Raw genomic sequence first — 27,948 nt, 5'->3', positions numbered from 1 at the left:
CCCCCCCCCCCCCCCCCCCCCCGCATCCCCACCTTGGAATCCCTCTTAATGCTTATTTCATAACACTGTTGCAGCCTTTGTATCTAAATTCCATTTTTTAATACTACCTATTACATTGTAAAACCCAGCCTTGTGATTTTTAGGTAATTTACACAACAGATGTGTTAGAAGGCCAAAATTGCTAGAGGGGAAAAAGTGGGAGGGGGGATAGGAAATACATGTATTTGCACTGACTGGAGGACATTTGTAAGTTCAGACAGGGCTGGCCAGGGAGTGCTGATGATAAAAAACCTGAAGGAGATGATGTGGGTGGGTGGGGGTGTGTGTGTGGGTGGGTGTGTGTGTGTGTGTGTGTGTGTGTGTGTGTGTAGTTGGGTGAAAAATGTAAGCAGTCTTAAGCCAGGCAGTGAAACTGGAAAAATAATGGAACTCTTTTTTTTTTTTTTTTAAGGTGCCACAGAGACCAGGATTTAGAACTACAGACACTGTCCGGTGTGGTAGCCATTAGTCACATGGGGCTATTTAAATTTAAATCAAAACTGAATAAAATGAAAAATGTGGCTCCTCAGTTGTGTCAGCCACATTTCAAATGCTCAGTAGTCACAAGTAGCTAGAAGCTACTGTACTAGCAACAGAGACAGAACATGTCTATCACTACAGAAAGTTTCATTGGCAGTACTGTTCTAGAAGTTATAGGGTGTTTTACAGAAGAGAAAAATCTATGGGATAGTGGACTGAATAATGACTCCCAAAGATAATCCTAATCTCAAACCTGTAAATGTTACTGTATTTGGAAAAGGTGATTTGCAGATGTGATTAGATTAGGAATCTGCAGATGGGAAGATTATCCTAGATAATCTGTGAGCCCTAAATCTGATCACAAATGCCTTTGTAAGAGGGAGGCAGAAGATTCCATGCTCAAAGGAGGAGGCTGTGTGAAGACAAGTAGAAAGAGATTAGGGATGCCTGGATGGCTCAGTTGGTTAAGCAACTGACTGGCTCAGGTCATGATCTCACGGTTCGTGGGTTTGACCCCCACCTCGACTCTGTGCTGACAGCTCAGAGCCTGGAGCCTGCTTCGGATTCTGTGTCTCCCTCTCTCTCTGCCCCTTCCCTGCTCACTCTCTCTCTCAAAAATAAATATTTTAAAAAAAATTTTTAAAAAAGATCTGATTTTGGCCTTGAAGATGATGTACATACAATTCAGGCTAGGTAAGGCTGGCAGCCGCCAGAAACTGGGAGACTCCAGCAACTGACCCCCTCCTCCCCAGAGCATATACTTGATTTCTGGGGCTCAAAAACTGACAGAATAAACTTCTGTTGTTCTAAGCCACCGAGCTTGTAATTGGTTGCAGTAGCTAGCCTCTGGTAACTAATACTTCAGATCACAAGTCTAGCTGGAGCTGGAACCTCACCACATTGCCTCCTACGCTGTGTTTTTATTATGGGTTATGGGTCTGCGGGTCAGGGGGGTTAGATCTTACCTATCCATTAGTCGATTTTTAAAAAATTTGAGGTATGGCAATGAAGTTAAACTTTATTTAGATTAAAACCATTAGAGACATGAGCAGGTGGCTAAAATATGGAGGATTAGCAAATGCCTGATAAAACAACACAGATTATCAACACTAATATAAAAAAATCAATTTATGGTTTATTGGGACGTCAGTTATTCATGTACATTTTCAGTAAATTTCATTTACACAGTACGAAGCACCTCCAAAGATCAAGCTGTAACAAAGTCAGTAATAAAAAATTAAGACAATATGAAAAACGTCATTCTAATTTTTGCCTTGTGGGCCACACAGCTTTGACCAGCAGGGTCCCAGAGGTAATATAGACCATTAAAATGAGACCATTTTTCCATAACAACCTCAATTAGTTTTGGCTCATGTTCCACAAAATGTAAATTTGGATTTCTGGGAGTCTTTTAAAACAGCAACAAAAACCCCTTAATAGTATAACTAATAAAACTAGTCTTTTCAGAGTCACTGCCATGGGGCTCTGACTTAAGTCCTATGTGTTGCAATTTGGTGCATCTAAGTTGCTACAACACCAATACTGAATGATGACACTGTCCTACTGGAGACTAGAAAGGAAACTGGGGCAAAAACAAGTTTCTCAATGAGAAATTCATCCTGTTGTACTCAAAATCTCTTCTTATGGGAAGGAACAACATGTGATTCAAGTAGCTCTTTAAAATGCTAATGTTAATGGACAAAAATAAATTGTTTTCTAGGTTTATCAAAATTTCTTTTATGTGAAATCATTTTTCACCTATTATTTTGTATCTCATTCTGACATGAATTACCAATGCTTTTCTATTAATGTTTCAGCAAAGCTACCATTTGACTTGACCATAAATGTACTTAAAGCTAATTTGTGGCCAACTGAATATCCAAGATCATACCTTCCCTTTGATGAATGCTTATTAGAGCTGAAGCTTAGGATATGACCCCACACTCAGTAGCACACGTAGACAATGTGAAGGTCAGAATGCAGTTCCTTGTTGTTGATGAAGAGATTGTGTATGTTGTTATTCACACGTTGCTAATTGCAGTCATGCCTTTCAAAACTCATGCCTTTCAAAAGCATGGAATCTCGTTCTCCTGGTGAAAGAAGTTAGGAACAAAATTGAACTCTATTTGTCTACCCTTCAAGCCAAATTCCAGACCCAGTTTATATATAAGAATCCATTTGAAACTAAAATTTAGATTACATAAAGAATAGAAAGTTTTGTGGGCTTTTGACCAAAATCAGGTCCTGATTTGGGGGTGGGGGGAGTGGAAGGGAAGAGTATATTTTTACTAAAACTGCCCACTATTCCTACAGCCTCTTCTGTTTCATTCTTGCTGACAGATTTGAATTCCAGTTTCCAACATCTGACCTCAATCTCCCACCACAAAAATTCCATTATTACAAGTCTGAATATTTCTGCCTAAAGATGGCCATTCTTTTCTTATCGTTGTTGAAATAGTACCACAAAGGGGCACCTGGGAGGCTCAGCTAAGATTATGATCTCACGGTTTGTGAATTCAAGTCCCGCATCGGGCTCGCTGCTGTCAGCGCAGAGCCCACTTTGCATCCTCTGTCCCCCCATTGTCTCTTTGCCCCACTCACACTCTCTCCCTCAAAAGTAAATAAACATTAAAAAAATAACATGAAGTATTTCCATACAGAGTAACACTGATGTCCAGCTCCCTGTTGAAAGTTTAACTGCCCAGACTGTAGGTAACCTACTGATTATTCAAATGAGCTCACCCTGAAAAGGCAAGGTAGAAATTTAGGTACTGCAGTAACAGAGGGCCAGGTTCCCAATAAACCTCTACGTCCACGCTCTCTACTTCGTCACACTCAACTCCACAGGTTTGACTCTGCTCAAATCATGTACCTACAAAGCCAACGGAACACATTTGAAAAAGCTCAGCTCACTTGAGATTCAGATACAAGTTACTCCAAGACCAGTGAAACTAAACTGTATGTAGGATTGTGCCCTGAATATATACCCAAGTGTCAGGTTCATGTGCAGCTCTGTTATCGTTTGGCCTCGGCAGGGTCCTGAACCACAACAGAATGAGATATAATCCTCCTAGAATCTTCCCTCATGTGCAAGTTTTCTTTCAGCATGAGTTTGTTTCTTAGTCTACATTTCACTTTTCAGCTATCTGAGCCAACCCGATTTCTGACCTTCTCAATGTTTTCCTGTGTTCTGTGGATAACTGGACAGCCACTTTTCACATCACCATGGTATCCTCTCTGCCTTCTTTAAACCTTTTGTGCCAGTCAAAAACTCTTGCTCTCAACATTACTTCTTCACCATAAACTACTTTTAACATCTCAAGTGTCTCACTTGCAGATTTATTTAACTTTACACAAAACTTAACATGAATTCGTTGCTCTAAATAATGGTCACTCATTTTGATGGTGGAAAAAAGAATAATTCTATTCACATGTACTCACAAGGTTAGTGGGCAACCTGGAAAGCACTGCTGTGCCAGCTAAACACGTACCTGGGCAACAATCACTCCTCCTGTGATTTCACAAGCCACACATGGAAAAACAGTCCAAACAGAAGAGTGCAAACAATCTTTGGAGGAGTTGATGAAGGTTTCGGCATCGTATGTATACCATCTCAGCTTGAACACCTTGTATTTTCCCATATACAAAAGGGGAGAAAATAAATCAGCATTTTCTTACTTGTCGAATGGCTAAGAAAATGGTATTTGAAATATATGAACTATGCGCAGGGAGCATTTAGCCTCCCCACCTCCCAAAAAAAACCCCTAAGATAAAATCCATCCTAATAACAGTATGGAAGATGCCATTTGTCCTGGCTGTATGTTAAGAAAGAGCTAGTTTGAAATTATGGGGCTTTTTTGTTTGTTTTTAACACTTTATTTTTTTAAGTTTATTTATTTTGAGTATGAGCACAGAAGAGGGGCAGAGGGAAAGAGAGGATCTTAAGCAGGCTCCACACTCAGCCCAGGGCCTGATGTGAGGCTTGATCTCATGACCATGGGATCATGACCTGAGCTGAAACCAAGAGTCAGACGCTTAACCAACTGAGCCACCCAGGTGCCCTGAAATTATGGTTTTTCTAATGATGTGATTGATAGGTCAAATGTAAGATATCAAAATAGTTTATTTCCAAATACATAATGAGAATTGATTTGGTTGTCTCCAGTGTGTATAATACAATGTATGTAGTTGAGTGTTTAGGAATTCTAACATTTAAACGAGTTACCTATATTCATCCTGCACATACTATCTAGTGTATTCAGAATTTAAAACAAACACACATACACTGAAAAACAGCATCTTGTAAGCTTTGAACATGAATTTCTCTCATTTAGTTCTCAAATCAAAACTTGAAAAGGTTTTCACAAATTATGTTTGTACAACCCAAATGCTGGAATTAAAGTTACCCAATGATTGGTTGCAAATATAGACTGTATTTGATGAGTTCTGCTATGTGTGTGTGTGTGTGTGTGTGTGTGTGTGTGTGTGGTGAAATATACAGGCCATAAACCATTTTTAAGTGTGTAATTCAGAGGCGTTACTTACATTCATAATGTTGTACAACCATCACATTTCCAGGACGTTTCCATCATCCCAAACGGTAATTCTGTACCTATTAAATAGTAACTACCCATTCTCTCCTCTCCCTGGACCCTGGTAAACTCTGTTTCACTTTTTGTCTCTATGAATTTGACTAAGTTCCTCATATCGGTGGAATCATACAGTATTTGTCTTTGTGTCTGGCTTATTTCACTTAACATGTTTTCAAGGTTCTCCTATGTTGTAGCAGGTATTACTGACTTCTTAAGGTTGACAAATACTCCATTGCATGTACATACCACATTTTGTTTATCCATTCCTTTCTACATTTACTTGGGTTGTTTCTAACCTTTGGCTATTGGAAACAATGTTACTGTGAACATGGATGTACCAGTAACTGAGTGTCTGCTTTCAGTGGATCATATGGTAACTCTGTGTTTCATTTTTTGAGAAATCATCAAACTTTTTCAAAGCAACTACACCATTTTGCATGCCCACAAGCAATGCACAAGGGTTCCAGTTCCTCCATATCCTCACCAACACTTATTTTCTACAAACTTTCACACCGGTGGGTGAAAATTCCGGTATCTACAGGGTTAAGTATTTGCTTCCCAATCCTCCTTTGCTTCCCCATCTCCCCCGGCCCCCCCCCCCCCCGCTTTTTTGGCAGTGCCTTTCCTTCAGTGAAAACACAGATAATGTTGTGGTTTTTGACAAGCACAAGAATTCAATAAATACTGATATGCTCCTTTACTGGAGGAATCCGCATTACCTTTTTGGGAGGTGAATAGAGCTGCTTTAAGTGTCTGCATTAGAAATGAAGTTCAAAATGTAAGTGTGGGGTGGGAGGGAGGAGAGGGTGGGTGATGGGTATTGAGGAGGGCACCTTTTGGGATGAGCACTGGGTGTTGTATGGAAACCAATTTGACAATAAATTTCATATATTAAAAACAAAACAAAACAAAACAAAATGTAAGTGTGACTCCACTTGAACTCTGTAAATTAGCAGAAAAAGCACGTGTTAAAAACGGGCTGGGACACTTAAGTAAGGCGGTTAAACCCTAGAAGCATAGTATACTGTACTGTACTCCATGAACTAAAAAGGGCGTTAGCATTAGAACCACAAGTTCACCCACTATTTTTAATCCAAATGTTCCTTTCAAGGTTGCACACCCTTCCACATAGGTGGAGTGAGTCAGTACCTGGCAGGGCTTAATCGGGTCTCACTTTCCTACCACGGGGTCCTTATGCCAAGTGGCAGCAGAGCGTCTCTGCCAGCCCATCTCTGCTCCTGCGAAGGAGAAGGCAGGTAAAGGTCCAGCCCGAGAACCCAATGCCCGGGCCGCGCCTCACTTGGGCCTCGGGCTCCGGGGTGGGAGGAGACGCAGCTCCCAGCCTGCGCCTCGTCAAGGTCCCTGGCCGTACCCACGACACCAGACAGCGTCCCCACTCAGCCTCGACCCGGCAAAAGGTTCCAAGTGTCGGAGGAGCCAGACCAATTGACAAAGCACCACAGAAAACCGGACCTCTCGCGAGACACAAGACTTCTGGGAGGTTCGTCGTGCCAATCAGCGGATGGGGGCGGTCCCAGAGCGCGTTCAATTGGCTAACCATGGGAAAGCTCGCGTCCCATTGGCATCTTTTGTGGCCCCAACTCCACCCCTCGACCTGAATGCCCGCCCCCTTCAATGGCCCCGCCTCTGAACTGAGTGGGTAGGGAGGAGGGGAAACGCCTATAGTAGCGCTGGGCTCCAGGTGCTGGAGCTCAGGCGCCCGAATGGTCCTAACCCTTTACCTGGGGCACCATAGGAACAGGTCACGCTCAGGCTCTGACATGTTCCGTGGTATTCCTTACCTCGGCCATTTACTCTGTATTCCACACTATCCGGTCTTAGGCAGGGAGGTGATTTTACCTGTGCTTGAAAGAAGGCAAGGTGTTTCCCTTAAAGCTTTCTAATCCGAATACCTTATATCTTGCTCTGCATGGTATGCACGGAGCATTGATTTGTTTGTTTGATTTGGAACAATAATTAAACCCATTGTGCCTTCCCATTAACTCAGTAGAAGAGCCCCAGTGAAGCAGGTGCTATTACTGTCCTTGTCAGCCCTATTGCCCTACTTTAATTCACGCCTTCATAATTGCTTGCCTGGATTACTTCCACAAACAGCCCCTTAGCTCCTCTCCTTGCTATCCTCTACAAAGCCGAGGATTAAACTTTCTAATGCAAATCTAATCATGTCTCAAATCCTTCTCAGGTCTCTCAAATGTCAATCCTTCTGTGGCCGTGTTGTCCAATGGTTCTGGCAGAAGCTGCTTTTTATCAAAATATTACATACCTATGGTAAGTACGCAAATCATAAATGTGCAGCCTGCTAAAATTTCACAAATAGATCACACTAGCCGCCAGCTCAAGAAACAATGTAACCAGCATCCCAGAAGTGTTCCTAATCACTAACCACTTCCTTCCCTGCTCAGAGTTATCCACTATCCTTAGAATTGTTTAAGTGGTCAGTAGAGTAGCATCCTCGTGTTGGTACATTATACAAAGGGGTCCGTTACAGCATGTAATCTTTTATGTCTAGTTTCTCTAACTCACTTTTGTGTTCATCAGGTTCATCCATACGTTAACTACATTTATAGTTTGTTCATGAGGATGCTGTATTGCATTTCACTGTGTGAATACACCACAATTTGCCCAATCAATTGTTGATAGACATTGGAATAGTGTATATTTTGGCGCTATTAAAAATACTGCTGCTATGGACATTCTAATAGAAATCTTGTGATGAACATGATGAATGCATTACTCTTGGATATATACCTAGAAATGGAAGTGTTGGGCCATAGGTTGTGCTGTGTTCAAATTTAGATATTTTTAAACTTTTCCAAAGTACACCAATTACATTCCTATCAGCAAAATATGACAGTTCCATCTTTTCCACATTCTCATCAACACTTGGTACTTTTCATCTTTTTTCATTTTGGCAATTTTGGTGGATGATAATCATGTTTCATGCGAGTTTAATGTGCATCTCCCTGATGATTAAGGAGGTTGAGCACCTTTACATATGTTTATTAGTTGTTTATAATTTTATGAAGTGTCTGTTAAAATTTTACTCATTTTTGTCAGCTGAGTGTCTTTTTTATTTATATTTTTCCTAACGTTTGATTACAAAAAATTTCAAATACTTAACAAAGTTTAAAGAATTTTACAGTGAACATACATAAATCTGCCATATAGATTCTATGAATAACATTTTATGAAACATGGTTTATTACATTTCTATCCTTTATCCATCTGAATGTTGTTGCATTTCAAAGTAAATTGCAGATAGCAATACATGTCCTCTAAATACTTTAGCCTGTATATCACTTACGTGAAGTTAAATTCACAAATCTTTATTGTATATTTGCTGAGTTTTGAGCAAGTGAGTCTTGAGTTCTATGCCTCCTCCCAGTCAATCTTCATTTCCACTTTCCTGGGCACAACCTCCATTCTGATTTATTCTCCACTATATAGCTTTATGTGTTTCAAAATTTCATAATCCTGGAATTGAACAGTGTGTACTCCTGTGTAAGCCTGCTTTCACTCAGCATACTGTATTTCTCATTCCATGTTGTTGCATATGTCAGTAATCTATTTAATTGCTGAGTGGTATTCCACTGGACACATATACCACAGTCTGTTGATATGTAAGCGGTTTTCTTGTATGCATCCTTTGTCAGGTATATGTGTTGCAAATATCGTCTTCAATTCTGGGTTTCTTTTCATTCTTTTAGTAAATGAAGTCTTTTGAGAAATAAACAAGTTCTTCATTGTAATCTTCCAGTTTGTTGATTTCTATGTTGACTGTTTCTGATGTAAGAAGTCTTTGCTTACTCCAGGTCATTAAGATTTCTCCTGTGTTTTCTTCTAAAAATTTTACTGTTTTAATTTGCCCATTAAGAACAGTAAACTATTTGGAATTGACTGTTGTAAGTGGTGGGATTTAGAAGTAGATCCAGATGCTTTTTCTTCCATGTGGATATCCAATTAATCCAACGTGTTAATTTAAAAGATCATTTTCGGGGCGCCTGGGTGGCTCAGTCGGTTGGGCGTCTGACTTCGGCTCAGGTCACGATCTCGCGGTCTGTGAGTTCGAGCCACGCGTCAGGCTCTGTGCTGACCGCTCAGAGCCTGGAGCCTGTTTCGGATTCTGTGTCTCCCTCTCTCTCTGACCCTCCCCCGTTCATGCTCTGTCTCTCTCTGTCTCAAAAATAAATAAACGTTAAAAAAAAATTAAAAAAAAAAAAAGATCATTTTCCCCACTTGCAGTGTCATAAATCAGGTAGCCATGTATAGACCTATTTTGCACTGCTATTGTGTTTGATCCATTTGCTTTGTCTATCTTTGCATCAAGACCACCCAGTCTTCATTACTATTTGCTGTGTAAAGACCCTTTATAGTACATCACTGAACTGAAATTTCGATTTAATTAAATTTGATCTAAATAGCCATGAGGCTAGTGACCACCAAATTGGACAGCACAGATACAGAACACTTCCATCCCCATGGGAGGTCCTGTTGATAGTACTGCTTTGGAAGACATCTAGAGCCCAATACCAGATCCTTCGTAGCAGACAGGCCATTTTGAGTTTATTGCTGGACTGCTCTTCAAAAATATCTGTGTATAATCGCATTCGAGAAATTCAAAACACATCTTCCCACATGTAGGTAAGACACCCAGCTCTTTTGACCTTGCACTTTCAGCGATGAAAATATGCTTTGGGGGACATTTCCTATGATGAGACACCATAAGATATGTAGCCCCAAATCATATGAAAAGATTTCTGCTGTAGTATCATTACATGTAGTTTACGATCTGTTCTGGTCCAAGGTCACACTTAATTCTCTTTTAGAGGTCTTTTCTGGGCCGTCACAGCTGTGTTTGAGAGAGTTTGCCCTTACACCTGCCATCAGAAGGCTGAGTCAGATCCGGCTCCTGTGTGTAAGGAAGTCCTCAAACCATTTTGTCCTGTTTATTCCACCAGTCTTGTGACATAAAATGATGCACATGTACTTATTATGTACTTCAGGTGTTACTTTTTACAGTAGATGTATTTATTTCTCCCTACAATGCTTGAATTTGAAAACTTTCTTTTTTAATGTCTTTTGTTTTATAGTACTGTGATGGCTATTTTATTTTATTTTTTTAATGTTTATTTATTTAGAGAATGTGTGTGTGAGCAGGGGAGGGACAGAGAGAGAGAGAGAGAGAGAGAGAGAGAGAGAATCCCAAGCAGGCTCTGTGCTGACAGTTCAATGCAGGGCTCGAACTCACGACCCATGAGATCATGACCTGAGCTGAAATCAAGAGTTGGACCCTGAACTGACTGAGCCACCCAGGTGCCTCCTGTGATGGTTATTTTAATTTGTCTTCAATTTCCAGACTTGAGTATAGCACAGGGCTTTACTGGCAGTCTACATTTCCACTGGGGCAACGAGTATTTATGGAGCACCTACTCTGCGAGGTGCCCTGAGAGAGGCCCTGGAGAGACACTACGATGAATAATAGATAATGAGAGCTCTCACACTTGCATTTGTTATTTTTAATGATCATAACAATACTATAAGGTAAATACTGTTACCTCATTTTTCAGGCGATAAAGCTAAGGTTTTGGGAGGTCAAATTTCTGCAGCCAATAGGTGCTAGAGCTGAGATTTAAGCTTTGAATCCCTAACCTCTCTCCCACCTCTGTGAGGCCCTTCAGACTTCAAAGGAGCTTTGTTTCCTCTCAAGGAACACCTTGTCTTGTAAAGGAGACAAACATAATAACCACAACCCACAGGAGAACAGACACTACAAAAGGCAGGGGGATGTACATGTAGTCAACCTGTGGGAAATGAGCCACATTGCCCAGCAACTTGGTCTTGTGAATGTGCCCTGAAATCTCTCCTTCTTCCTGAACTCCTTCTAGAATGATCTGAGAAGTAACATGTCCTCTCCCTGTCTTCATTCTGCAGCCAAGCTATTCTCTGACCCTACGTCTGAGGAAGAGGCATTGCTAACAAATGGTCAGTGCCCTCTTTAGGAGTACAACACTCCAATGATCGCTCAGAACCAGAATCTGTTAGCACCTCCAGAGCAAACCTCTGAGTCAATGTGGAAAAAGGACCCGCAAGGATGGGCCCTTAAAGGAGATTCTGCCTCTGAACATAGTGGCTGGGTCTCTAGTGCTATCTTGGACCATAAGGATAAGGACCACATCCTAGGTGTTATGGGTTGAATTCTGTCCATCCCCTGCTCCCCATATTTATATGTTGAAGTCCTAACCTCCAGTATCTTAGAATGTGACCTTATTTGGAATGTGATCTTACAGGGTCATTGCAGATGTAAATTGGTTAAGATGAGGTCGTACTGAAGTATCATCCTAATCTAATATGACTGGTGTACTTATATAAAAGGGAAATTTGGACACAGAGACATACACACACAGGGAGAACACTATATGAACACGAAGATGAAGGCAGAGGTGCTCCTACAAACCAAGGAATGCCAAAGGTTTCTAGAGATCCACCGGAAGCTGTGGAAGAGGCCTAGAACAGATTCGTCCTTATAGTCCTCAGAAGAAACTGACCCTGTCAGCCCCTTCATCCTGGGTGTCTGGCCACCAGAGCTGTGAGACAATAAATTTCTGTTGTTTAAGCCACGCAGTTTGTGGTACTTTTTTATGACAGCCCTAACAAATAAATACACTAGGGATGGCAAAGAAATGAGGTGGAAGGAATCTGAGCCCCCAAGGTGCTTTAGGGAGCACAATCCCCACCAGCCTTGGTGTCTATAAAGATAATCATCTGCCTTGTTTTAGGCACATACTGGCTGTGTCTTATCTGCATTAAAGCCAATACTAACTGACACTCAGGATAAAGTCCAAACTCCTTATCATGACCTACCAGGCCCATCAAGATTTGGCCCCCTCCTTCTCTCCTGCCTTGCCCCTTCTGACCCCACACATTCAGTCATATAGCACGACTGTCCTCCCAGATCCCCCTCTTAACCTCTTTCCTCTGTGCGTGCTTCCTCCTCTCCTCGTAGTAGCTTTCTCACCCCTTTCTCTCTGCCTGTGTTCTTTCTTATCCTTCTTGGCTTGGCCATCTCTTTACTTAGGTTTCACATCCTCCGGAATTCCTTCCTGGACCTCCCTGGGGTCAGTTTCTGATCTCATGCTCCCAGTGCTTCCTGTTATCACAATGTAGATCCGTTATGTTGTAGACTGTGAACTACTTTTGGAGTTCGGTGTCTGGCCCATCATAAATACTCATTAAATTTTGTTCAATGGTGAAGGATCACTAAGAGTTTTCCTCATTCTATCGATGGGATGATGTGTTCCAAATCTCTAAAAAACAAACTTATGTAGATTTTTTTTTTGAAGAGCAGACCAACAATAAACTCAAGATGGCTATGAAATGAAGCATCTGGGATTGGCCCCTTTTTTTTTTTTCCATTTTAGTCATGAGTAGCTTGAAACATTTTTTTTTTTTTATTTAAGTATAGTTGACATACAATGTTGTATTAGTTTGGGGTGCACAACATAGTGGTTCAACAATTCTATACATTCTACGGTGCTCACCATGGCAGGTGTATGTACCATCTGTCACCACACATTATCACAATATTATTGACTATATTCCTTATGCTGTACTTTTCATCTCTGTGACTTATTTATTTTATAACTGATATTGGCTTTCAGATGACTTGCAAAACAGTGGGGTCTATAGAACTTATTGTGAGTTTGGAAATGTACTGTCCAATATGGTAGCCACTATCCACGTGGCCAATAAAATCAAATTTCATTCCATTCAAAGTGCAGTTTCTCAATATGGTAGGTTGAATAATGGCTTCCAAACATATCCACCTCCTAATCTCCAGAACCTGTGAACTTTATGTGGTAAAAGGGACTTTGCAGATGTGGCTAAACTAAAAATCTTGAGATGGAGAAATGATCCTGGCTGATCTGAGTGGACTCTAAACGTAATTACAGGTGTCTTTATAAGAAGGAGACACAGAGCGACTGGACAGCCAAACAGAAGAAAATAGCGCTCCAGCTGAGGCTATGCTGCTGGCTTTGAAGATGGAGGAAGGACTGCAGGGAAGGAAGCTTTGGAAGCTGGAAAAGGCAAAGAAATGGGTTTTTCCCTAGAGCGAACAAAAGACGTGTGCCCTGCAGACAGCTTAGTGTTAGCCCGTGAAACTGATTTCAAAGTGTAAGACAATAAACATGCATTGTTTTAAGCCCTTGCGTGTGTGGTATTTTCTTACAGCAGTTGTAGGAAATTCATACACACAGTGGCACTAGCCACGTTTCAGGAGCACGCTGCTGAACAGTGCAGTTCTAGAATCCTCTGCTTGGTGAGGAAGTATCTATGATAGATCTAGACACTGCATCTTTCAAAATTTAGAAATTCTAAATATTAGTGATTTGCTACTTATATCCAACATGGGTTTGGGATGTGATTCTTTTGCATAGGAAAACCAAGCCAAGAAAGCTCACGTATCTTCTGTTGAAGCACATCATCACAACTACTGTGAATCAAAGCCTGTCTCTGATATTGTGATCCGTTTCTTTCAGTCGAGACCATTTCTAAATGGCCTTGTTTACCTCATGAAAATTGACAGCAATCAGAGATGCTTCCATTCAATTCATCTTTCTCTTTGGAACACTAAAAGCATTATCAAGTCAGATACAAATGATACCCCTCTTGATAAACGTCTCACTTAATAAAAATGGTGATTTTGATGTCTTGGTTTTGTTTGGTCCATGTGCAGTCCAGGCGGGAGCCTCTGATCTTTGCTTCTAAAGATCCCACACAATAGGCCACCCAGTGCTGTGCTGCCGGTTTCAGCATCATGCCTCCACCTGTCTGCACGCGTGGGAAGGTTTTATGACAGCCAACTGTTAAGAAAGTAAGGGGCAAACTTCTTTGAAAATGGTGTGCATGGAGGGTGGGGGGGGGTGGGGAAGTACCACCAGACAAACTCTATTAAGCCAATTACTAAACCACCTTGAATTATACTCCTTAACATTAACACTCTAAACCTAGTTGGAAAAGGTGGCTCATATCCCACCACTGGCAACTCTTTTTGCTTGAATTATTTTATTGTTGGAATATATACATAACACAACATTTTACCACTTTTTACCATTTCCACGTATCATTCAGTGGCATTAGGAACTTTCACAATGTTGTCCAACCATCATTACTATCTGCTCCCAGAAATTTTTCATCTTCCCCAGCCGAAACTCTGAACCCATTAAAGAAGAACTCCCCATCCACTCTCCTCCCAGCCCCTGGTAATCTCTGTTCTACTTTCCGTCTCTATGAATCTATTCTAGGAACTTCATACAAGTGGAATCCTACGGTACTTGTCCTCTGACTTATTTCACTCAGCATGATGTCTTCCGGGTCCATACATGCGGTAGTATCTAGCAGACTTTTATTCCTTTTTAATGTTGAATAATCTCCCGCAGGATGTACACACCACTTTTTCTTCATCCATTCACATCCATCAGTGGACACTGGGTTGTTTCCATCTTCTCACTATTGTGAATACCACTGCTATGAAAATTGCTGTACACACTGATGTGTTTTAGTAGGAGCCTACAAAACCCCAATAACCAGAAATTGCACAGTGGGAGAAACAGGTTTAAAGTCTCCCCTAAATTTGTGGTTATGAACTTGGCCACCCATTAGAAGCACCTGGGATGTTTTAAAAAATTCCCCATTCTCAGTCGGTTGTGCATCCGGCTTCGGCTCAGGTCATGATCTCGCAGTTTGTGAGTTTGAGCCCCGCATCGGGCTCTGTGCGGACAGCTCGGAGCCTGGAGCCCGCTTCGGGTTCTGTGTCTCCCTCTCTCTCTGCCCCTCCCCTGCTTGTGCTCTGTCTCTCTCTGTCTCTCAAAAATGAATAAATGTAAAAAAAAAAAAAAAATTAAAAAACAAAATTCCCAATGCCCATACTGCACTCCAGACTGATATCAGATTACCTGGAAATGGGACCCAGGAATCAGTATCTTGTGTAAATCTTACCAGTTGATTCTAATGTGCAGCCAAGCTTGAGAACTAGTGCCCTGAACAGTGTATTGGTAAACATAGTTTCACCTCAAGCTCGTTTCCCTTCCCTATAATCTCTAAATCATACTTAGGCTTTCCTAGACCTTCAAATCCAATTTAGCTGAATTAACTTCATTTTTGTATTTTCAGGATCTGCTAAGCCAAAGCACTTCACTTTGTAATTTAAGTGTGAAGGGCGCCTGGCTGGCTCAGTCAGTAGAGCACGCAACTCTTGATCTCAGGGTTATGAGTTCAACCCCCACGTTGGGCATGGAGCCTACTTTCAATTAATAATTAATTAATTCATTAATTAACAATATAATTTAAGTCTGAATGGGAGGGAAATCTCAGATCTACCTATCATTATTAAAGGAATGTTTGCTCCTATCGGAGACAAGATGAATATATTCAAATATGTTTTAAAAACACTTATGCAATTTGATCCAATAATGAAACCCTAGACACATCCTCTTTAACTTCAGGACTCAAGGTGTATTCCCACTGACACAATGATTCAATATTGCTTTGGAAATTCCGTGTTAATATAATGAAACATGAAAAGAGAAAAGCACCATTATTCATATGTGATGTAGGTGATATTCCTAGAAAATCCAAAGGAGTCAGCTGGAAAATATCCTGCAGATATAAAAATAGGTAAATGGCAATAAAAAAAAGATAAAAGTCAATAGGATCCTTGTATGACCAGTAAGAGACCAATAAGAGATCTAATCTATAACAGTCACAAAAATATAAAATACTTCAAACAACAAAAGATGTAGTATATATTCGTGTAGTTATAAACCATATTGGGGAGTGCCTCAGAGATTGGCCTATAAACCAGGCTGCCACCCTTAGTGGCTGTAGAAACTGGGAATTTACTTAACCTCTCTGTGATTTAGTTTATCTATCTGTAACATTGAGATAATAATAGTGCCTCCCTCACAGAGCTGGGAAAATCACAAGTTGAAAATGTAGAGTGCTTAAAACAGTCCCTGCTACATAGTAAGTATCCTTTCAGTGTTAGCTTTTAACTTTATTACTGGGAGTCTTTTCAAAAAGGAATTGAATAGATGGAGACCTGTAACTTTTTTTTTTTTTTTTTTTTTTGAGAGAAAGTGAGAGCGCGAACAGGAGCACAAGCAAGGGAGGGGCAGAGAGAGAGGGAGAGGGAGAATCCCAAGCAGGCAGCGTGCTGTCAGCACAGAGCTTGAGGGAGGCAGAATTGTTCCCATGAGCCATGAGATCATGACCTGAGTGGAGATCAAGTCCGACGCTTAACCAGCTGAGCCGCCAGGTGCTCCACACAGCATATTCTTAAATAGAGTGAGTTTACAGGAATAAAGGATGGAGGGAGACAGAAAATAAATAAACATCGGATGACCAGGTATGTAAGAAATAGGTTCTGAAACTTGATGCTAAATATTTTTATGTCTGTTTTCCCTATTGAATTTATCGCTGCATACATGTGTATAAATTATGCAATTTTTATTTTCCTGCAAGCCCAATTGAATATATAGAGAATGCTAAATATAAAGAGAAAATTTATTTTTTTTATTTTTTTAATTTATTTTTTTAATTAAAATTTTTTTAACGTTTATTTATTTTTGAGACAGAGAGAGACAGAGCATGAACGGGGGAGGGTCAGAGAGAGGGAGACACAGAATCTGAAACAGGTTCCAGGCTGTGAGCTGTCAGCACAGAGCCTGATGTGGGGCAAGAACTCACGGACCGCGAGATCATGACCTGAGCCGAAGTTGGCCGCTTAACCGACTGAGCCACCCAGGTGCCCCGAAAATTTATTTTTTAATTCACATGGATTAGAATATAAAAGAATGCCCAGAGGAGCGGAGGGTTATTATCAGCTTTTACAACCTATTATGGAGCCATTTCAGAATAGCAGTGGTATAGCAGAAGTCTGCTTCAGTGAAAAAGAATCCAGAAAGAGATGCAACTCCAATTTAAACTTTTTTAAAGTTTATTTATTTATTTACTTATTTATTTACTTATTTATTTTTGTAATATTATTTTTAATGTTTATTTACTTTTGAGAGAGAGAGAGAGAGAGAGAGAGAGAGCAAATGGAGGAGGGGCAGAGACAGAAGGAGACCCAGAATCCAAAGCAGGTTCAAGGCTCTGAGTGCTCAGCACAGAGCCCGATGCTGGGCTCGAACCCATGGACCACGAGATCATGACCTGAGCTGAAGTCAGACGCTTAATGGACTGAGCCACCCAGGTGCCCCATCACAGCTCCGATTTAAAAGAGAAACAGAAAACCTGGTTGTATAAGATTTTTCAAAATCACAAAGGTAAGGAAAACTAATGAATATATTTTGATAACTGATTCAAAATTTGAAAACAAATAGCCTATAGTAAGAAATTAAATATAAAATCTTAAATTTATGGAGAGTTCTTAGTAGACAATTTTTGAAACACATCTGTGGAAGAAAAGTCCATTTCTCTCTGCTTTGAAGAACTCAACAGAAAGGGCTGGAATATCTGAATATCTATTACAACTTTAAATATCTATAAAATGGAAAAAGAAAAGCACAATAGCAGAACGGGAGGTTTGAAAATCAAGTTTGACACAAAGTTAATCCCTCACTTCTCTTTATCTCCACTTCTACAATCCTGGCTATAGAATCTCTTACCTCGGCCTCTGAAATAACCCTTCCTCCAGCTGGTGTCTCTGCTGCCTCCTTTCTCGGCAAGACAGGCTGGGTGATCCTTTTAATTTTTTTTATTTTGTTATTTTTTAAATGTCTATTTATTTTTGAGACAGAGTGCATGCACCAGTGGGGGAGAGGTGGAGAGAGAGAGGGAGACAGAGGATCCAAAGCCGGCTCTGCGCCGACAGCAGAGAGCCTGATGCGGGGCTTGAACTCACAAACCCTGAGATCATGACCTGAGCTGAAGTTGGGTGCTCAACTGAATGGGCCACCCAGGTGGCCCCTGAGCGATCCTTTTTAAAGGATCATTGCTTTTCTGAAGCACTTAAATGAAAGTCACAACCCCTAGTCAGGCTGACACAGCACATGACCACTCTACCTTCTCCTACCTAGTTTCAGTGGCTGAACTGTCCCACTTGAATCTTTATACCAGCTGTTTCCTCTGCCTGGAATACTCTTCCTGGCCCCCATCTCCACAAGGCTGGATCCTTTTTGTCCTTTGGACCTCAGCTTAAATTTTTCTTCCTCCACAAAACCTTATCTGAGACCCCAGCTTAAAGTAATAATGAAACTAACATTTATAAATTATTCTTCTATATGTCAGGCATTTTCCGACACTTTGTGTGCAAAGCTCATACTATCTCACAAAAACCCAGTGAGATAGCTTATTATTTGTCAAAAAGAGCGTTTATTATTACTTATTTATAATAGCCTCTTACGCTTTTATGCTTTCTTGCCAGATGACTTTGGAACAGGTGCTTTCTGACCCTTCAGAGCCTTTGGAGGCACTGCCTTCTGGCCTGCAGCGTTCAGGACAGGAACATTCTAGGCTGGAACCTTCTTGCCCACAGCAGCCATCTTTTTTGCTGGCACCCCTGCAGCAGCTGCTGAAGCCGCACCCTTAGCAGCAACTGCTTTTTTGGGGAGAAGCTTTCAGGAGAGTTGCTTTTTGTAGCTTCCTAACTTCAAGCTTGGTTATTCTGTTCCTCATTTTCTTTGCCTTCATGACTTTGTAATGATCAGAATCTGTCATCTTGGCTTTCCTTTCTCTGGTTTCAATTTTCTTGGCCCATCTCGTGACTGCCCCTGTTTGATATCTGCCTTCTGCCAGGCTTGTCAGACATACTTCTGGCAGGCACTGTGAGGGAACTTGACAACACAGTCAGTGAGCGGCATGCACTTGAAAGGCACAGCCTGTCTCCTCACCTGACACAAAGGTCCATCAGCCAAAGCCCTGTTCTGGTCAATAACATCTACGATCATGAACAGCTTCCCAGCGTGAGGCCCAAGGGAGACGTAGGTCACCCTGGCCAATCTCCATGAAATGCTGTGCTGGCGGCATTCGGCGAGAAGCTGGATTTTATTTTTATTATCATTCCCATCTCATAGTAAGGAAACTGAATCCCCAGCAAAGGTATGCAGAGATCCCGATATAACTGAAAGACTAGCTTGTCGCAGATTTCACTTAATTGCTCTGCTGGGTATAAGGTAGCCTGCCAACTACTCATAATCACATCACTCTGTTTTTATTTTTACTTTTTTGAAGTGTGATTTGTTTGTTTTTCTTCTCTTGATCGAATGTGAGCCTTAATTCTGTTTTGTTCACTGCTGTGTGTTCTGGACCTAAAACAATGGCTAGCACATACTCAACTACCGTTTGTTGAAAGAATGGATGAGTAAATAAGCAGATAATCAGGAAATTGCTGAACTTGATGAAGAAAACATACAGGATTACGAAAGGACAAAAGGATCGTTTTAAAATTCTGATTCAAAAGTTTACTCTGAAAAAAAAAAAAGCCCACCTTTTTACTCTGAATTATAGATTCACAGAAAGTTGCAAAAATATTCACCCACATTCCCCCAGTAGCAAAACTATAATATCAAAACCAGGAAATTAACATTGGGGGGCGCCTGGGTGGCTCGGTCTGTTGAGTGTCTGACTTCGGCTCAGGTCATGATCTCACAGCTCGTGTGTTGGAGCCCCAAGTCAGACTCTGTGCTGACAGCTCAGAGCCTGGAGCCTGCCTCAGGTTCTGTGTCTCCCTTTCTCTCTGCCTCTCCCCCACTTGTGCTCGCATGCTCACTCTCTTAAAAATAAATATTAAAAAAAATTTAGAAAAAAGAAAATTAACATTGGTATATGCATGACAGTGTTCCATGGTTTTATGTGTTTTGTCATGTGTAGATTCATGTAACCACCGTCACAAGCAAGACACGGAATTATGTCACCACAAGGATCTCCTTCAAAAATAGATTATTTTGAAAATATCATAATATTTGGAAAAATTTGGAAATGTTGGAAAATTGAGAAAATCCACATTTTCCTTAACAATTTTTTTTAAATTTTTTCATTGTTTATTATTTTTGAGGGAGAGAGAGACAGAGAGCAAGCAGGGAAGGGGCAGAGAGAGAGGGAGACACAGAATCGGGAGCAGGCTCCAGGCTCTGAGCACTCAGGACAGAGCCTGACGCGGGGCTCAAACTCACAGACTGCAAGATCATGACCTGAGCTGTGGTCGGCCGCCCAACTGACTGAGCCACCCAGGCGCCCCAACAATTATTTTTATTATACATGTTTTCCCACAGTTGTTATTACTTTGTGCTATATTTTTTTTTAATGCTCAATGGACATCCTCTTAATCTTTGATTTTTGCAGATCTCTTGGTTTGAAAGTTACATTCTACAAAATTGTTGCAAGGTAATAATGCAACTGTTCCTCTGAAATATTCCTTTGCAGGAGTGCTGGTTAAGACTGCTACATTTAAATACTCTATCTTCTATAAAGTCACAATGTAATCATCACAATAAAAAGTATTTGTTCCCCAGTCTTCCATCTGTGTAACACAGAATTGAGTGAGGAACTGACTTCATTTCCTTTAAGTAATTTAAGTGGTTTTCTTGATCACTTTCATTTTGTACTTAGATTATCTAGATCCCAATGATGGATCAACTTTTAAAGAGGTTATCTACATACCTATTCATTTATGATATATATATATATGTATGTGTGTGTGTATACCTGTTCATATATGATAAAATAGTTCATTGTTTCTGGAAAAAAAAAATAGACTGACGTGAAAAGCTGGGGTTCAGGAGTGAGTGGTCAAGAAAGAATTCTTGAGACATCTTTGGTGCAAAAAGTTGGTCTTCCTAAAGGGGACAGGACCTGTGGGCAGGAAGAGCTGCACTGGGGATGTGAGGAGTGGCTGATTACAAACTTTTAAGTCAGGAGGGGGTTAGGGATCGCATAAGTCTCTAAGGAATTTGGAAGCAAGGTTTCCAGGACCTTGAGGGGCTGGGTGTTGTTGGGAAAAGGTAATTTATTACTGTAGCAAAACCTTAGTCATGAGACCCTTCAGATGTGTATCAGTGGGCCATATACATATACATGTACATGGAGGATGATTGCTAACATATATCTTGGTGGGGTGGGTAGAGTTAAAGGAAGTTTCTAAAGGGATTTTTTTAAACATGATCCTGGAGGTTGGGCTAATGTCAAGCTAAAGTTGCCTTTTTCCTCTAGCAAAGTATTAACATCGAGGCAGCTTAGCTCCTTGAGGAAGGTCACTCTGCCTGTCCCAAGTACTTGTCAATGGGCTGCAAGTTATAAGGAAGTTTAATTTTTTCTGTATTTCTTTTGCCTTTGTTCTCCACATCACAGAGGAGTTGAAGAAATCAGTATGAACTAATTTATTTTACTATGTCTAGACATAGAAATATAGGTACCAACACGTATACATGGATTCACGGACAGATTTTCTAGCTTTGTCCATCAAGGGTGGGCACCCTAATAGCAGTGGCAATGAGCATACCTTGTACCCTGCTTTTGGTTTCTCAATAACATTATCAGGAAAAGGAACCATGGTTCCTTGGAATATGATGGGTCCTGAGGCTGGGCAGGAAAACCATAAGGTGAGGCTGGAGCATCTTGATGCTCCAGGAAGGAAGTGTGAAACATAAAACAAAACAAAGGACGGGAGTATGTCAAAAGGATGCGGGAGCCAACTTGAAAGAGCTCTCACAGGACATAGCTGGGACAATTTGAGCAATAGTAAAAATGACAGTCCTGCATTACAACCAAAGAACAATGTATATATCCAAGAGTCCATACTGATAAAAATGACTGAAATAAATCTTACTTGCAGTAGAATTTCAATTAATAAACAGAGAAGTAGAAAACCACCACGTAAAGGCCACAATGATAATTGCAGTGGCATGATCTACTGTTAATGCTACAATTTTGACAGTTCAACTTTAAAAAGAAACAGGGCATTTGCACAATACTTCGATTTTGATGTTTTCAATTCAGGCTACCAAAACTTCTAAAATGGTTATCAATTTGCAAACAAAACACTTAAGAACAAGGTCTTTTGGAGAGCCACCTTAGTCCTATTTGTAGATTTAAGACATTGAAATCATTCACCATTGTAACAATCGTTTAGAGGATTAGTGTTAATACTAAAAGAATTGATTACAATGGCTCTTGATTTGTGGCATCTTTGAGTCTCAGTAAATGTTGATAAATAATTCAGTGAATTGCTAAAACATCTGGTGAGCCTTTTGAGTTGGCTAATAAATAACGAACTCTTTTCCCAACCAATGTATTGTGTTCGGCTGAATAATGGATATTCTCCCTGTAAGTTTCACATATCAAAAATGTCTTTGGGTCCATCATTAGTAAACTTGAAACTATTTTGTAGGACTGTCCATCCCCTACAAACTTTAAATATGGAAGCAGGAAAGCCTATCTTCTAACCCAATAATGTGGGGCTTAACATATTTCAGAACCATTCATGCTATTTGATAAGACTATCTTTCCAACAGACATTTTCTATCATGCCAATGACCGCACTCTCCTTTCACTTAGTCATTGGCATTGTGGAATACGCGTTTAATAAATACGTTTGTATGTACGTATGAGGTTTCGGATGTACCTGACTACTTGAAGGGAACAAAGCAAGCCAGAACAAGAACTCCAACTTTTATAATCAACTTTATTCAAAAGTTTTCAAATTTACACCTGACAAAAGCCAATGCAAAAGTTCAAATCTGCCAGAGACTCATATTGGCTACAGGTGAACTCAATCTTACATTTAGTTAAGCAATGCCCATGGTCAACTGTGAGGGCTTTGCACGCATTCTTTCATCTCACCACAACCCCTTCACTGTGATTCCACAAATACACCTGTCTTTGTGAAGCTTACATTCTGGCAGAGAGAAGACAGCAGGCACACAAGCGAACAAATAATCTAGTTTTGTCTTAAACCTCTTTAACACTGACTATGAACACTGAATCCAAGGGCCAGTGGCTATCAACCTTCTCCTATTATGAAGTTAGTAACAGACTCATTTTTATGGCCAAAAAAGGTAAGTAAGCAGTACTGGTCCTACCCACCCTTACTGTTTAATTCCATTTTACAGAAGACAATTGAGGTTACTATGAATCTAGATTTCTTTTCCTCATATTTTCCCTTGACGGCTTAACACTTGTGCCACTCTAACATAGCACCCTGCATCCGTCATCTGCCTTATGATCCACATACCACACCGGATGCTGAGCCCTGCATGCTTATCTTCCAGTGGCTTCTCTAGTTTCAATGCCAAGAGTTCAGCCACATTTTGCTTAACACACACAGGGAAGGAACTGTTATTACGCTCTGTCTCACTGGACTAGGCTGTTTCTTCAATCTTTTGACAACACTACTATGAACAATAAACCCACTTCTAAGATGTACCCAGAATTACTGGGTTTATGTTGCATAACTTGTAAGAATTATTTTCTATGAAAAAGTTGTGAATTTGCTAAAATGTTCATCAGTTTGTTTATATTCAACTTTTAAAAAAGGGGGTGAGACTCTCACTGCCCATGCCTCTTATATGTAATCACCTTCATTAGCTTCTGACTTATCCTTTCTGAGTGGTCTATTTGCAAAACTGGGTAAATCTACATATATACACATGTATACTCTATTTCCTCTGCTTTATGAACAGCAGTGCACCAGATACCCTGTTGTGCACCTTGCTCTTGTTTTTAGTAATAATGTAATCTTTAACATGTCATCTACCCTTTGAGTTTATTCACCTACAAACTGGAGAGGATTCTATAGAAAAATGTAAGGACCTCACCACAGGACTGGGCAGATGACGCGTTCAATACAGTAAATGCTGCCCCATCTCTACAATCCTATCCCCTGCCTCTGCCCATGGGAAATCAGACGGCTACCATTCACCCCAGACAAACCTCCCCTTTAGACTGGAGATTAAAGTACACGGGCAATCAGGAGAGCACATCAAATCCTCCCAGCTATTAAATGGTTTACAGCTTCCTCCTGAAGGGAAAGTCTTCAGTTATTAAACACACAGGTTCAAATTGTTGAGGGCCTACGAATTAACAGATTGATAGGAGCAACATCTATCATGTATGTATGTGGAAGCATGTAAAGGGCCGCCACTGAACAGCCAGAGATAAGGTTTTATATACCAGCTTAATGGGATGGGGAGTGGGTATTAAAGCTTCAGTGGAAAGTATGGAAGGTGCAGTTAGGACTTATTTACACAATTCTTCGGATGCCCAGATACCAAGTCAGGCTCCTCCCTTACAAAAGGCTCCCTGGAGAGAGGGTTAGGACAGCTGAATTCTCAGAAAGGCCTGCTTTACTCATCAAAGAGAAGTCTGAAGTAGGCCTCCTTCTGCAGCTGCTGTTTGTTCAGATGCTGTCAGTGCAAAGGAGTCTTTATGCCCTTCCGGTGGGGCTGGTCCCCTGGTTTCCTTGTTTGAAACCTCACATGAAGTTCCACAGGCAAGGAGCCCCGTGTAGTGCTGTGAAGAGGACACTTGGGCAGGAACTCGGGAGGTGAGAGATCTGCGAACGGCAACACAGATGAGAACAATGATGAAGCCGAGCAGAACAAATCCAAACATGTGGCCCCAATGTCCACTGAACCAGTCTCTCACTCCTGAGACGAGGTCAGTCCAATTAAAGGCTAATTCCCTCATTCGAGGTCGACTGTCGATCCGTTCCTTCACACTGTTCAAAAGAAACCTCACTTCTTTTGACTTGTTTACATAGAGGCAGCACTGGTTGCCAATGATCGTACACGTTCTTCCTTGTTGAGCAGCCGATAGATCCAGATGGTGATTTTGCAGTGCAGAGAGTAAGCTGCTAACTCTTGACTGGTGCGCCTCCGAGGTCTGCACCGTGGCAGCCAATCCTTGTTCGGTGGCTTTGGAAATGCTTAGAATTGCTTCTTCTAGATCAGAAGTTCCCAATCTTGAAAAAAGGGCCCTTAACGAATTGGGGTTGTGATAAACAGGTGGATGGTCTATGACGTCTCGTTGGGTACGTCTGTGTGGTGCTACTTTATGTATTAAAGAGCCCACACTTGTAATTTGGCTACCATTGAAAGCGGGATACTGGCTGACGGAAGGTGCCAGGTATCTGAGTCCACATCGCCCTGACCAGTTAGGTGGGAACTCCTTATATACTTTATCACCACATAAGATAAAAAGACCAGAGTTGTTCACGGACAAGGTCAGAGTGGAACCCACCAGGCTGGCATCGGGTGTCCACCATGACCTTTGTCATTAGTTATGTTGGCAGCTGCACATCTCCATTTACCATGTGCCTCTGTCAGCCTATAAGAACAAAACAAGTTGTGAAATATAAGACACCTATCTTATTGCGAAATATAATGCAAAATATATATTTCGCAACATATTTCGCAATCTATTATATATAGAGATAGGTGTCATTACCTAACCAGGTCATTCCAGAATTTTGGTCCACCCATATGTAGTCTTGGGTATTGGGCAGACTGACCAGGGGAAAAGGTGAGCTGTTCCAGGTCCCAGTCATGTGGCCTGCAAACCAGGAATATTGTCCAGTGACTAGGCAAACATTTGCATCATCATAATCAGTCTTGGACTCATTTGCAACATCTATAGAAGGTCTGAAGGTGCCATCTGTGGAATCAAACCATACTGTTTGATTACAGTATTGTTTTGGTACATCACCTAGGAAGGGTCCAGTGCCATTTTTGTTTTCAATGCAAACAGAAAAATTTCCCTCCAAAAGTCTCACCTGAGTTAATGACAGACCTTGAGCTTCCGCAGAAGTTTCCCAATGCAAAGTACTCTACCATAGGAGGAAGTAGAGTGATTGTGTCCTCTTGTTTGTGGATACCATTCCCTTTTATGCATCCACTGTCCAGAATGGGTCCACCAGGTGCTTGCATGGGCAGGAACAAAAACTAATTCAGGTTCTTGTGCGTTATCTAGGTGTTGACATAACCAGCAGTCAGATAAATTAGCTAAGGTGGCCAGGGTTTGGAAGAGGGGTGGGAGTGGGTACTGGGATTGTGCTAGAATTGTTGAAAAAGCAATAACGGTTAGCTGAAGCAAGACACAGTTTGAAAGGGAGCCCATAGTGGAGGGACAGAGGGAGACAAGATTAAGACAAGCAAGCTCCACCCAATCTTTCTATAAATAAAAGAGGTTTGTTTTTGTTTTTAATTTCTAGGTCAGAGAACTTCCCAAGTCCGGGAGAGAGGCTTCAAGGGAAGATAAATGAAGACAACGTTCTTGATTCAAGATTTTGGACAAAGCTGCCTACTTCATGGTGTCATCTGCTTCTGGAGCCTGGGAATCCTCAACTTGAAGTCACTCATATGGATGGCCTTCTCACTATCATGTAGGTGTTGATCTGGATCTAGCTTGGTGTGTCTCATGTGAATCCAGTTAGATTTTTATTTCGAGGGCAGTGTTAGCAGTCCTTCTAAGGCCTCTTCCCAGTGAGGTCATAATGCATGTTTTCTTCTAAAAACTTTGATGGATGCTCCAACCCCTGATAGAAAGGTATGGCAAGGCTATTTAGTAAGTGAAGATCATGTGTTTTTCACCTGTTGATGATATGCTCCAATAGTTCTCTCTACATAACTGTCTAAGTATTGTTCGCTCAAGGGCCCATAATGCTCACCCAAACAAGGAATGGAAGCAGCCCTGGGGTGACCAAAACCGGGTCAATTTCAAGTATTCTGGACCTGTTGTTTCTACCCAGTGAGGTGTGGCTCCAGAGGCTTTATGACCTTTGTGAGCCAGTGTCTTCAGATGTTCTCAATTTACAGTCTCATTCTCATAGGCTGTTCCTGCCTTCAGTGACAAATACCAACACTTGAACTGAATGTACCATCAACGTTAAGGTTAAGTTTGAATCCACCATTTGTGCTCTGAGATGTGTTAAAATATCACAACGGTGCTTGAACCGAAAGAAAAATTTCCTCTGGCGATCTGTGACTCCAGACAGGATCCAGAGAGGAGTTTTACAGTCTCATCCCTGGGTTTTATGGAGACTTACTTTACCCTTCTGTGTTAGCCTCTTAAGGCACTGCGTCAACCTTAAAAGGGCACAGGAAAGGGCGGTCTGGGGTTTTACAGGGTTCTCTATGACCCCTGCTCTCCTCTGCAGACAACACCCCCTGCACCTCAGCGGTTTCCGGGGCCAAGTCCGAAAACCCACCGGAAGCAGTTGTCCTGCGGGGGGTGGGGGAGCCGGGAACTTACATGTCCTCTATCCGAAGGTGCAGCCAATTGGGGGGCCTTGGAACCAAGCACGTGGGAACCCCCGGTCGCCATTGGCCACGTGCTCCGGGCCGAGCGCCTCGCTCTTCCCTCCAAGACGGGGACATACCTGCGCCTGGAAGTCAGGCCGCTGCAGTCCCGCACACGTCGGAGACCGACTCCGCAGGCTCCAGGTCGGGCTCCCACAGCCGCAGGCGGGCCGGGCCCCGAACCCGCCGCAAAGCGGCCGCAGCCGCGCCCTAGGGGGGCAAAGCGCAAGAATGTTAGGGCGCCCGGGCCTGCCCGCGGGGAAGCCTCCCGGCGGCTCCGCGCGGCGTCTGTGCCTCGCGCGGCCCCGGGACGGGCTGGACCGCCCGCCCCCCGGGCCGCCGAGGGCTGCTCTACCCCTCCGTTCTGGCCGCCGGGAGCAGCGGAGCTCCGGGCGGGCAAAGCTCGAAGGAATGCGGGGCGAGCGCAGCCCCACCTGGGCCCGGAGGCCGGGCGTTCTTCCCGCCGCAAGGGACCTGAGACTCGAGCCCCACTCACCGCCGCACTCCGTGAGACACGAAAGCCC

At 41.9% G+C, this 27,948-nt stretch overlaps 2 long non-coding RNA genes, 1 other non-coding gene and 1 pseudogene across 4 annotated transcripts; all 4 read right to left on the bottom strand.

Annotated features, from left to right (window-relative positions):
• Positions 1–1,629: 1,629 nt before the first annotated feature.
• LOC121035857 (uncharacterized) lies at positions 1,630–5,895 on the bottom strand. 2 transcript variants are annotated; one of them, XR_005793118.1, is made up of 4 exons: positions 5,831–5,895; positions 4,011–4,145; positions 3,262–3,391; positions 1,630–2,609 (listed from the first exon to the last, which is right to left on the bottom strand). It is a non-coding gene; the product is annotated as an uncharacterized LOC121035857 (long non-coding RNA). The 2 variants fall into 2 exon arrangements; XR_005793119.1 differs by lacking the exon at positions 3,262–3,391.
• A 12,255-nt stretch (positions 5,896–18,150) lies between these two features.
• LOC121040960 (60S ribosomal protein L14-like) lies at positions 18,151–21,847 on the bottom strand (annotated as a pseudogene).
• Positions 21,848–22,792: 945 nt separating this feature from the next.
• LOC121035853 (uncharacterized) lies at positions 22,793–27,573 on the bottom strand. The gene is made up of 3 exons (XR_005793116.1): positions 27,505–27,573; positions 25,534–26,661; positions 22,793–25,490 (listed from the first exon to the last, which is right to left on the bottom strand). It is a non-coding gene; the product is annotated as an uncharacterized LOC121035853 (long non-coding RNA).
• Positions 27,103–27,224, bottom strand: LOC121040504 (small nucleolar RNA SNORA26). Its single transcript, XR_005795337.1, has one exon. It is a non-coding gene; the product is annotated as a small nucleolar RNA SNORA26 (small nucleolar RNA).
• Positions 27,574–27,948: the final 375 nt, after the last annotated feature.

This window comes from Herpailurus yagouaroundi, unplaced genomic scaffold (assembly GCF_014898765.1).
Source record: "Herpailurus yagouaroundi ecotype Mexico unplaced genomic scaffold, PumYag 28, whole genome shotgun sequence".
Taxonomy (NCBI): Eukaryota; Metazoa; Chordata; class Mammalia; order Carnivora; family Felidae; genus Herpailurus; species Herpailurus yagouaroundi.
The sequence above is the reverse complement of the archived record's forward strand: the minus strand, read 5'-3'. Positions and strand labels throughout refer to the sequence as shown.